This window comes from Felis catus, chromosome D1 (assembly GCF_018350175.1).
Source record: "Felis catus isolate Fca126 chromosome D1, F.catus_Fca126_mat1.0, whole genome shotgun sequence".
Taxonomy (NCBI): domain Eukaryota; kingdom Metazoa; phylum Chordata; class Mammalia; order Carnivora; family Felidae; genus Felis; species Felis catus.
In genome coordinates this window covers 96,871,357-96,883,712 of record NC_058377.1, presented here as the reverse complement: position 1 = coordinate 96,883,712, position 12,356 = coordinate 96,871,357, and the positions used below count along the sequence as shown (strand labels likewise).

Genomic DNA, 12,356 nt, shown 5'->3' with positions numbered 1-12,356 from the left:
CCTTCCTTTCCTTCCTCCCCCCATCTCTGTCTCTCTCTTTCTTTCTTTCCCTCACTTAAATGGTTTGAATGGATTTGACCCTCACTGAAAAACATATCTTTTTAAGTTTATTTATTTATTTTGAGGGGGGAGGAGCAGAGAGAGAGAGAGAGAGAGAGAGAGGAAGAGAGAGAATCCCAAGTAGGCTCCCCGTTCATCACGGAGCCCAGCTCGGGGCTTGATCTCCCAACCGTGAGATCGTGGCCTCGGCTGAAATCAAGAGGGGGACGCTCAGCTGACTGAGTTACCCAGGCACCCCTGAAAAACATACTAATGGGAAAAAAACAAATAATAGGAACAAAAAGTACTGTTCCTGCCTATACCCCAATATCCCGCCCTCGATGGTCTATCTGGTTTGTGGCAAGCTGTGCCTTCTTTATGAAACTCTGCCTATAGGTACAGCTGCTGTGTGACCTACTTAAATGGCCACGGGTAAGATGTTCAGATCCATTTCCCTCTCTCCTAGTTACTCAGTTTTCTTAACTTTTTTGGTTGTTACCCTTAATATCCCCACGTTCTTCCTCAGGATGACAAAACTCCATAAGTTCTACCTTGTCACGTTGGACTCTCCCAAATTAGACATCATTAGCTCCATGTTATGCAGTCATTGCGTTTTGAATGTAACCCCCTATTTACCCCCATCTTTGTTCACCATTCTTTTATGCGTCTCGGGCCTTTCAACTCAGATATTTTCCTTTCAGCTTAGAGTATATGAAAAAAACCTGCTTCATTGAGCTGTGATTTGTATGCCATAGAATCCATCCATTGAAAGTGTATATTTCAATGTTTTTAGTACCTTCCCAGAATCGTGCAACCGTCACCCCAACCAACTTTTGAGCATTTTTATCACCTGGGTAAGAAACCTCGTAACCATTAGCAGTCAATCCACATCTCCCCCCAAATCCTCCAGCCATAGGCAACCGCTAATCTCTATTCTGGGTCTGGAGATGAGCCCATTCTGAACAGTTCACACAAACGGAATATGCGAAATGTTGTATGTGGGTTTTTTGGGTGACTGGCTTCTTCCCCTTAGCATAATGTTTTCAGGAGGCATTGCATTATAGCACATATTAGTACTTCATTGTTTTTTATTGCCAAATAATGTTCCATTGTGTGAATAGACTACACTTTATTTATCCATTTATTAGCCAAAGGACATTTGGTTTGTTTCCAGTTTTAGCTCTTACGGATAATGCCGCTGTAAACATGTATGTATAATTCTTGTACAGATGTGTGTTTTCATTTCTCTTGGGGATGTAACTAGGAGTGGGATTGCTGGGTTTTATGGTAACTCCACATATAATATTTTGAGAAACTGCCAAACTGTTTTCCAAAGTGACTACACTGTTTTACATTCTCCTGGGCAATGAATGAGGGCTCTAATTTCCACGGTTCTCGCCAATATTCGACACTTTCTTTCTTCTTTTTAAAAACGTTATTAGAGCCGTCTCAGTGTGTGTGAAGTGGTATTCGTTGTCGTTTTGATTTGCATCTCCTCGCTGGTTAATTATGTTGAGCATGTACTTATGTTTTCATGTACTCATTGGCCACTTGTATATATTTTTTGGAGACATGTCTACTTTAAGCCTTGTTTTGCAACGGGGTTGTGTCTTTATATATTTTGGACACGAGTTCTTTGTTTCGTGTATGATTTGCAAATATATTGTTCCATTCTGTATTTGTCTTTTCACTCTCTTGATGGTGTCTTTTCAAGCCCGAAAGTTAAAAAAAAAATTTTTTTTTAATGTTTATTTATGTAGGAGAGAGAGAGTGAGGGAGACAGAATCCCGAGCAGAGCTGACAGCACGGAGCCTGACTCAGCGTTCAAACTCACGAATGGTGAGATCACGACCTGGGCAGAGATCAAAAGTCAGACGTTGAACTGAGTGGGCCGCCCAGGGGCCCCCCCAAAGTTTTAAATTTTAATGAAATCTAATTCATCTATTTTTCCTTGTTGCTCGTGCTACTGCTGTTGTATCAGAGAAAGTTCTGCCTAACTCTAAGTCACTAAGATTTATACCAATGTTTTCTTCTAAGAGTTCTACAGTTTTCGTTTTTGCGTGTATGTAGCTTCGTGATCTATTTTAAGTTCATTTTCACGTAGGGTATAAGGAAGTGGTCCACCTTCCTTCTTCTGCATGTGGATATCCAGTTGTTCGACACCATTTGTTGAAAAGAATATTCTTTCTCCATTAAGTTGTCTAGGTGCTATTTTCCATGAATGTACTGGTCTGTTTCTGGAATTGTCGACTCTTCCATTGGTCTCTATGTCTATCCTTACACCAATACCACACTGTCTTGATTGCTATAGCTTTAGGGTAAGTTTTGTCATCGGGATCGTGAGCTCCCCAACTTTGTCCTTTTTCAAATTTGTTTTGGCTACTTTAGTCCCTTAAATTTCTATATACATTTTAGGATCAGTTTGTCAATTTTTATAAAACAGCCAGCTGTGCTTTGGATAAAGGTTGCACTGAATTTTTTTTTTTTAATTTTTTTTTCAACGTTTTTATTTATTTTTGGGACAGAGAGAGACAGAGCATGAACGGGGGAGGGTCAGAGAGAGAGGGAGACACAGAATCAGAAACAGGCTCCAGGCTCTGAGCCGTCAGCACAGAGACCGACGCGGGGCTCGAACTTACCGCGAGATCGTGACCTGGCTGAAGTCGGACGCTTAACCGACTGCGCCACCCAGGCGCCCCAAGGTTGCACTGAATTTATAAACCAAGTTGGAGCGTATCGCCATGTTAACAATGCTAGGGCTTCTTGGGGCGCCTGGGTGGCTCAGTCGGTTAAGCGTCCGACTTTGGCTCAGGTCGTGATCTCGCGGTCCCGCGTCAGGCTCTGTGCTGACAGCTCAGAGCCTGGAGCCTGCTTCGGATTCTGTGTCTCCCTTTCTCTCTGACCCTCCCCCATTCATTCTCTGTCTCAAAAATAAATAAACATTAAAAAAAAAAAAAAACAATGATAGGGCTTCTAATCCATGGACCGTAGAAACCTTCCCATTTATTTCCATCTTCCTTACTTTATCTCGACATATATTGTTGTTTTTCAGAGTCCAACTTTTGCCTTTCTTTTGTTAAGTGTATTCCTAAGTATTTTATTTTTTTATGCTATTGCAAAGGGAATTATTTTCTACATCCATTTTTAGGTTATTCATTGCTAATATATAGACATACAATGAATTCTTGTACATAGATCTTGCATCCTGCAACCTTGCAGAATTTGTCTATTAGTTCGAACAGTTTTTGAGCTGATTCTTCAGGGATTTCTACATTCAAGAATATGTCATCTACAAATAAAGATGGTTTTCCTTCTTCCTTTCCAATCTAGGTGCCTTGAATTTCTTTTTCTTGCCTAATTGCTCTGGCGAGAGCCTCCAGGATAATGTTAAGTAGAAGCGATGAGAGTAGATATTCTCTTCTTGTTCTTGATTCTAAGAGGGTCTCTGGAAGTCTGTTGGCAAATGCTCTCTGTTTTATTACATCTTTGTCCTTGAAAAGTAGATTTGCTAGATGGAGAAGTCTAGGTAAACGGCTATTTTATTTCAGCAATATAAATTTCAAATATGCTAGAAATACCGTTCTGCTAGCTCCTGGATTGAATTGCTGTTGTTGAGAAGTCAGCCCCATCTGTTTAAATGCCGTTCCATTAGAAGTGATTTTTTTGTCTCTCTGTCTGCTTTCACATTATCTCCGTCTTTTTCTGTCTTTTAACTCTGCTGATTTCTTTTAATGTGTTTAGCTGTGGATTTCTTTTAACTTTTTGTGCTTATTTGGTGCTTCGGAATTATTGGGTTTTCTGGGTGAAAGGTTTGTTGTCTTTCTACAGTTCTTGAAAACTTTTTTTATGATCTCTCCAAGTGCTGCCTCTTCTGTATACTCTCTCCTTTCTGTCTAATATTCTAATTACACATGTTAGATCTTCGTACTCAACCCTCCATGCCTTGTTCCTTCCTTCTCCTTTATATTCTTCAACCCTTTTCGCCTTTGAGCTGCACTCAGGATGATCTCTATTTTATATTTTACTAATTCTGCCTTCAGCTTTACATAATCTATTTGACCCATCCCTTAAATTCTGCAATCTCAAGGATTACAGGGGATTTTTCATTTCTAGAAGTTGCGTTTGATTTCTTTCCAAATGTATTTACATATGTGTGGGCTCTTGCTGCTTGTTCATTTTTTTTTTCAGTTTATTTATTTACTTTGAGGGAGAGAGAGAGAGAGAGAGAGAGAGAGAATGTGAACAGGAGAGGCACAGAGAAAGATGGAGAGAAAATCCCAACCATGAGATCATGACCTGAGCCGAAATCAAGAGTCAGATGCTTAACTGATTAAACCACCCAGGCGCCCTCCTTGTTCATATGTTTAAGTGAGCCGAGGAACTTCATTTTCAGCTTTTAATTTGCTTCCATGGTGACTTTTTGCAGTGATCATGCATGTTTGTAATAAGAACACCAATAAAAACTTGCGCTCCTTGTGAAAAACCGAGGTCACGTTGGGCAGAAGGCGGGTACGCGGGGAGAGTTTTTGCATTGTTTCCCAAACTTACTCACCTCAAACCTTCACTACTGGTATTTTACTTTCGGCGGCGGTGGCGATGTGCGTAGTTGTGTCCCTTGCTCTGGGACACGACCCTGATGGACATGACCTCATGTAAGCCTCCCATTCGCTCTCTGCTCTGAGGTAGGTCTAATTATCATCCTTGTTTAGAGATGAGGCCCAAAGAGATTTATCGCGTCCAGGGCCACCCAGCTGGAGGAGACTGAGTGCACGCTTGGATCCGTCCGGCTTGGTCTCCGGGACCGAGATCATTGCAGCAAGACAGAACAGCCTCCAGCTGGGGGCAGACAAGGCAGTCTGAGTGCGCTGAGACTGGGGCTGGGGACCTTCGGGTGTCTGTCCCAGGGGATGGCCCCCTCCCCCACCCAGGATGTGTCATATTCTCAGGGGCAGCCAAGGGTGAAGGGTGGGGGGGGGCCGGGGATGGGGTGGGCCCAAGAGGGTGACGTCACCCCTGTTCTTAGTAATGCTTTAGCAGAGCCCAAAGCTCCCACCTTGGGAAGGAGAGGAAGGAGGAGGGGCAGCACGGGAGCCGGGAGGGAGGAAGCTGCCAAGTTCCTGATTAGGAACGGGCACCGTGCCAGGAGCACCCGGCATCAGGCCTCCTGAACGGGGAGAGGAGAGACATTCTCAGAGTCCTGGGAGGGGACCCTGGAAAGCGGGGTCCACAGCAGCTTGAGTGCAGAGCGGTCATTGGATGGTCTGTGTGTCCGATGGGCAAGGCTGGTGTCCAGCCTTCCCCCGCTGGATGCCCGGCTGTCTGATGGCCTGTTTATTTCCTCACTGGTTGATGGACTGTCTGATTTACGTGACTGACACTGGGAGATGCCAATGGGGATGCACCAAATCTCTGTCCACTTCTACGAGAACTCGGGCTACCCTGTCACCGGTACCTGACGTCACCCCTTCTCAACACCCAGGGTCAGGCAGAAGGAAGGGGAGAATTAACCTGTCCAGGTGGCCAGGTGCCGGAGGGATGCAGCTAAATCTGACGAGGCCTGCCCTCGAAGAGCTCCCCTTCTAGGAGGGGAGACAGATTCACGCTCACAGTGACTGAAACCAGAGCCTTGCCTGATCTGGACTCACGGGCTGGAAGTGGAGAAAAACTGTTTGCTGGTGTCCCGATGTCCCTTTACGATTCATCCTTGGGAGGGAGTTCTTCCTCTGTTCCTGGATGGAAACTTCTGGCAGTGCCACAAGGTTTCTGACCTCTGTTAGGTGACAAAAAACTCTTAGGTCCCTTTAGGTTGCAAACACAGGGTCCGGTGAACAATGAAAAGCATCTGGGCCCAGGTAATACTCACAGCCGTGAGCTTAGGTCAGAGTTTACACATCTACCCGTGCTCCCCTCCGCAGGCAGTGAGCCCTGAGGGGGGTTTGGCCTTCCTGCCCCCACTGCATGGGTCCTCGTTCCTCCACCCCTCTTCCTCGTCCTGCTCTTTGCCAGGGAAGGAGAGGCGGAGGGAAGGAAAGGTTTACTTCGCTCGTCCTGTTGTGAGCTGGCTCTGCTCACGGGGCCTTGAAGAGGGTGGGGCTGACTCGAGGGTCTTCGGGCCCCTTCCCGACCGAGAACATTCACCTGTGCCTCCCAGACGTGGACCATGTACCTCCTTCACCGGGCTGCTCCCCAGTCTTCTCTGGCTTTCTAGGTCCATACACGCTCTCTGTGTTTTGTTCCCCAAATTTGCTAGACCACATAACCTTGATGAGGAGGAGGAGGAAGAGGAGGAGGAAGAGGAGGACGAGGAGGGGCATGTTCTGTGTCTTGTGAAACACATTGGCAGACCAGGCCCGTGTTTGGTCCTCAGAAAACACATGTGTCCTGTACTCTGACGAGCTGTGGGCATCCTGGCCCATCCCGCCTCAGACACGTCGCCTCTCGTTCAGCCCGGGCCCCAGTGCCTAGAGGAGCATCTCACAGCCCAGCACACGCTGTGCCCCTGCCCTCTGTCCCCCATGGCCTGGTGGACGTTGCCCATTTCCATGAAACCTTTGGCTGTCAAGGCTCTCTGTCTCCTGCAGGTGCTTCCTTCCCGTCTCCCCAGACAGCTAAACTCTAAAGATATGAGCAGGTCCTGTCCTGCCTGGAGCTCTCAGAAGGCTGTCGGTGGGTTCTAGAGACCCGGATCCCTGGATCACGGTGCTGACGTCTATGTGGACACCCTGGAACTCCTCTACGCATTCACTGAGCACATCCTGCAACCAATTCTAGCCTTAATGCCTGCTATGCGGCTCTAGATGGGCCATGACAGAAACGGGGAATGTCAACCACGAACCCCCTCGCCCCCAGCCCTTCCAGAACCAGGAGAACCTCCCCTAGGTGAGGCCAGTTGGCCTAGTCATAGGCCTGAGGTTTTTTTCCCGACTGGGATTCCTTTAGAAAGTGCTGCCCTGACCCCATTCCCTCCCAAATAGGACAGACAGGACATCACATTCCTATGCTCCCCTGGGACATCCCGATTCACGGAGCCCTGGACTTGGCCCGCAGGGGGTTACTGCCACCTCCCTCTGTCTTCTGGATGTGGTCATTGTGGTAAAGGAGCTGGATGCCCCTGACCCCCGTGTCTTCATTCCCAGTCCTCAAGGTTGGCCCCAGCGCTGCCTCCTTCAGGAAGCCCACCAGATTTGTCTCCTTTGCCCATTCTCTCAGGACACCCTGGCCCCAAGCCTCTGGGCCATGTTAATGGTGTATCTGCCCCTCCCTCTTCTGTGGATCTCTCTGAGCTTTGTTCTAAGCCAGCATTTCTCAAAATGCCTGCGTCTGTGAGTCAGAGGTGCTTGTTAAAAACACAGGTTCCCAGAGCCCCTCACAATCAAGGAATGAGAATCTCCAAGGGTGGGGCCCAGGAATTTAGATAAGAAAAGGCTTAAGTGGTTGTTAGGCAGATACGGGCACTCACCGTTGCCTGAGTTAATTTTTTTTTTAATGTTTATTTATTTTTGAGAGAGAGAGAGAGAGAGCACAAGCAGGGGAAGGGCAGAGAGAGAAGGAGATACAGAATCCAAAGCAGGCTCCAGGCTCGGAGCTGTCAGCACAGAGCCCGACGCGGGACTCGAACCCACAAAACCGCGAGATCACGACCTGAAGTCGGGCGCTCAACCGACTGAGCCACCCAGGCGCCCCAGTAAATGTGTCTTAAGTGTCCTTTATGTGCTCAAGCTGGGGCAGGGTGAGGAACGAGCCAGAAGCTCTCTCTGCCCCGAGGAACCCAGAGTCTGGGGAGAAGACGGTGGGGAGCCAGGAGAACAGAGGCGGGAGGAGCGGGGCTCCTGTGTGAGCAGGTTAGCACAGCAGAGGAGCGCAGGGCATGAAGGGAGTTTGGGGCTGGCAGCGTGCTTCACATCAGGCAAGCAGGTGTGGAAGCAGGACCCGACCCGCAGCCGGTGCCCTGGCAGGACGTCGAGGCATTTGTAAAGGCTCCCTCCCCCGAGAAGGGAGGCCAGCAGCCCTGAGGCCGAGCCCCCGGGGGCTGGGAGTCAGGGTGGCTGAGTTCAAACACCCTCTGGCCATCCACTCACCAGCTGCGTGACCCTGGGCAAGCTACGTAACTGCTCTGAGCCCCCTCGGTTTTCTCATCCGCAAAATGGGGACGAAGCTGAGAGCTCTTAGGCCTTAGCGTTGTTGGAGGGGGAACAGCTGAGATAACGCGTGCAAGGCGGGAGCGCTCACTCAACCCGGGCTACTTCGTGTCTGTGTGGTAAGTGGCTCTCAGCGTTCTCTGATTTGACGAGGAGATGGAGGCCCAGAGAGGTAGACTTGTCTCAGGTGACCTGTCGAAGGTTTCTCAGCCGATGGGGGCCCCCAGCACCCAAGTCGCCCCAGGGGAGGGCAGTCAGGCGCGGTTGTGGGATAAGATTCCCCCATTGCCTAGAAGACCGTCCAGCCTCCTAGCCTCTCACCTCTGTACCTCTCCTGCTCCCCCCCACGCACACATCTGCTGAAGTTCTTGGGCCACAAGAAGACTCTTTGTAGATGGATTCCGATCAACCGGGACACCTGGGTGGGGACAGCCTGGAGGAGGCAGCCTCTGTAGGAGCTGGGCTCTGAGAAACTTGGGAGGCCGACGGCTAAGTCCCGACCCCAGGGATCACCCTGGAAGGCGGAGACGGCTCAGGCTGTCCCTGAATACCCCATTTGTAAACAGGTCAGCCGGGAGGGGAAGGGCACCGTGCCCAGCGCCCGGGGCCGGCTGGTGGCTGCGGTCCAACAGCAAAGCAGAGGGGCGGGGCGGGCGGGTGGCGGGGAAGGCTGCCCGGGACTTGTGGGCCAGACACAAGGGGAGCAGGATGGAGGCTGAGGTTATCTCTCCAGCCCCGGCAACGCCACCTCCTGATGGGCCTGATGCGTCCCACCCCCGGCAGCTCCTGGGGCCCCGATGTCGTGCAGGGAGCCGGCCAGCTCCGGGAGTCAGGGCACAGTTTCTAATACCCCACTACCCTTTCTCCTCCCAGCCTCCCAGCCGCCTGCCTGCCATACACAGAGCCCGGGGGAAATTCCAAAACCCCTTCTTCAAAAGCCACAGCTATGGCGATAGAAAAAGAAGAGGCTTGGCCTGGATTCGGCCAGACCTGGAATGGGATCCCGTCGGTGGCCTCTGGGTGGCCGCTTCACTTCTCTGCAACCTCAGTTTTCCCGTCTGTAAAGTGGGGGGTGGCCCTAACTACCGCGGTGCCGTCTGTAAGGACTCTATGTGCTGAGTGAGGGCCTGGCACCCAGCGAGCGTCCGGGAGATGTCACGAAGGAAAGAAAATGCTGGAAATGGGCTCGTGACAGGCCCTCAATAAATATTTGCTGATTAAATAGGAGGTAGAGTAGAAAAGAGAGACAGATGATCCCGACATCTGTGCTTTTGTCTTTCTTTCTGAAAGCGCGCTGGGATTAGAGGCATCGGCTGGGGGAGAGAGAAGAGCCGGGCGAGACGCGGCATGATTCTTGGGGGACGGAAGGCTGAGAACATTCTAAGTGACGTCAGCCCCTGTGTGCAGAATACATTACTCCCTCTCAGCGCCGCTGGCTTGCCGTGACATTGAGGCTCGTCTGAGAAGGTGATTCAGAGCCGAGTCCGGACTTAGGTTTCAATCCCGCCCCTGCCTCTCACTGTTCAGGTGGGCACGGACGAGGGCCTTCTCCACCCCTCTGTTTTCTTGTCTGTAAAGTGGGGATCCAAGCACCAAGTGTGAGAGCCGATGGGAGGATCCCAGGAGGTGATCTCCGTCCAGGGCTGGGAGCTGGGCCCGGCGGACAGCAAGCCCTCTGCAAATGGTAGCCGTCATCGTTATCCTCTGAGGTCATCACCGTAGCAGCCAGCTATTATAATATGGTAATAACTGCCCCCAGATTTCGGGGCGGAAAGTGACCACTGTTTGTTTACCTCCTGACGCTGCCTGTCAAAAACGTAGGTTGGGCTCGGCTGCGTGGTCCTTCGGGCCTCCTCTTGCATCTGTGGCTGGCCGTGGGTGGGCTGGTGGCCCTGTGAGGGCCGGCGGGCTGCCGGCTGGGGTAAAGAGGTGACGAGGCCACCTGCCCTCAGCCCCCGGCAAGCTAACCCGGGCTCCTTCACATGCAGTGGCAGAGTTTTGAGAAAAGGAGAGAGTGGAAGGGCACGAAACCTCTCGAGGCTTGGGCTCAGAATCGGCCCCCTGGCCGCTCCCCGTCTCCTATTGGCCACGGCGGGCCATGATCCCACGGCAGGATCTCACGGGAGGGTCCGGGGAAGTTCTGGCTGCACGGTCACGTTGCGGGGGGCGTTTGTACAAGAAGGGGGACAGAGTGATCATTTCTGCCCGCCACTGGGGCCAGAACTGGGTCTCTGGATTCTCAGTGCAGTGATCCCACCTCGGCTGCCCTCTCTGCCCTGTGACACCAGCAGCAAGGTCCGTGGCTCTCCCAGATGGCTTCAGCGCTCCATTTTTAGCCTCAGAAGCAGGTTACCAGCTTCAAACTCCTTTACCCTCAGGGGATGGAGACCAGAGTCCAAACAGGGCCCGCCGCACGCATGCCACACGTGGGGTCATGGGGACCTAATGACCCGCACGCCCTCCGTCCTCAGAGGCAGGACGTACCCCCAGCGCACCTGGACGCCCCTCCCCACAGGGCAGCCCCAGCCGTCCCCCCAGCAAACTCAAACTCTCCCGACGAGGCGGTCGACCATCCCAAGGTCCAGATAGTTTCCCTCGGCTGCCTGGGAAAGGTTTCCCTGCCCACGTGGAACCCCCGGGAGGCCGTGACATTTATATCCCCATTTTGATTGGCTCCTGTGCCTCCTCCTGAACTCCGGGCCGGCCAGCCTCCTCTTGGAGTGGCCGTCCCCACGTAACCCCAGACAACGAGGACATCAGGTGACGCCAGCCGGTCTGGGGACAGGCTTCTTCCGTCAGCTTCTGTGCATGTACTGATGAGCAGAGACAGTTCTGATCATCTGTCCCCGACACGGGGCCCATCTTCTGGCTTGTGTTTCTTGCCTGTGCCCCGTCTCTAGACTGCGAGCTCCGTGACACAGGGACTTCGGTCACCTGGCTGCGCCCTGATTCCCTCCCCAGTGCCTGGCATTCAGTGGGTGCCCGACCGTTACTGCACAGATTGTGGATGAAACGTCAGATTTCATTGAGCTGAGCCTCTTCGAAAAGGGACCACCTCCTCAGCTTCTTTTCTGAAATGGGTTGGTGGGGGGGGGGGTCTTTATGCCCATTGGCATCCCCAGGGAGAAGGCACTGGACGCTGAGCCACAGGCTCCAGGGCCCCATCCCAGCATCTCCACTTGTGTGACCAGAGACGCATGGCAGTCACGGGCGGTTTTCTGGTTGCTCGCTGCCAACACTAGGGGAAACCACTGATTTAGACTACAGTGTGAATGACTCCTCCCAGATTCGTGCAGAGGGGCAGCCTGTGGCACACAATGTAGCACACAAGTCTCGGTTTCCACAACTAACAGGGGGTGGGGGGAGCACTCGTGTCTGCCGTGCTGGCTGAGGGGGGGTGGGGGCAGGGGGGTTGGACATCAGCACTATGTACAAGGTGGCTGCTGAGATTGCCGCTGCTGCTGCCCGGGCGGGAGGCAGGGTCCAGGGAGATGCACCTTCCCCGGGCCTGCTGGCCTCCCGCCCTCTCTCCTCCAGCTGCCCTGCCCGCCCCTTTGCTGCCCAGGGCACGCCTCCCCCTGCAGAGCTCTTCCTCCAGGCTCCACCTCTGGCTGGGGTCCCGTTCACAGCATCCTTCTCTCGCCTGCACTCCCTCCCCGCTCAGGTGTGGAGCCGGCCCCTCGGAGGAAGGGCCTCTCTCCTCTCATCCTACCGGACACAGGATACCTCCCGGCCCCAAGGCCCGGCGTCCTCCGTAAAGCAGCACCAAGAGGACTGGCTGCTGGGAACACAGGGTCGCTGTCACCCTGGCCAGTCCCAAGCTGGGCTCAGCCATGTGCGTGCTGCAGGGGCAGAAGCTACACCTCTTCACTTCTATCAGCTGCCACCAGCACCCCCCACCCCCCACAGCCCCCCAAGAGGCTGCTGGGGCCTCTCTAGACCCCACCTTCCATCCGTCCCTCCCCTCCAGCCCCTCTGCACTCCAGCCCCCCACTGTTTCTGCCACTCCACACCCCCAGCATCCCGCAGGAAGCCCTTTCCTGCTCCCAGGGGGCCTACTTGAGGCATGTGAGGCGACATAGTGGACGGGGAGGGACTGGCTTCTGTCCGGACTGCCCTTCCCCAGCCCAAAGCAGGTGCCGGGGGTGGGGGTGGGGGTGCCCACAGCTCGGAGTTCCT

At 52.5% G+C, this 12,356-nt stretch overlaps 1 long non-coding RNA gene across 1 annotated transcript; it reads left to right on the top strand.

Annotated features, from left to right (window-relative positions):
• The first annotated feature begins 4,565 nt into the window (after positions 1–4,565).
• LOC123380585 lies at positions 4,566–9,429 on the top strand. The gene is made up of 3 exons (XR_006586559.1): positions 4,566–4,721; positions 6,621–6,918; positions 9,051–9,429. It is a non-coding gene; the product is annotated as an uncharacterized LOC123380585 (long non-coding RNA).
• The last annotated feature ends 2,927 nt before the right edge of the window (positions 9,430–12,356 follow it).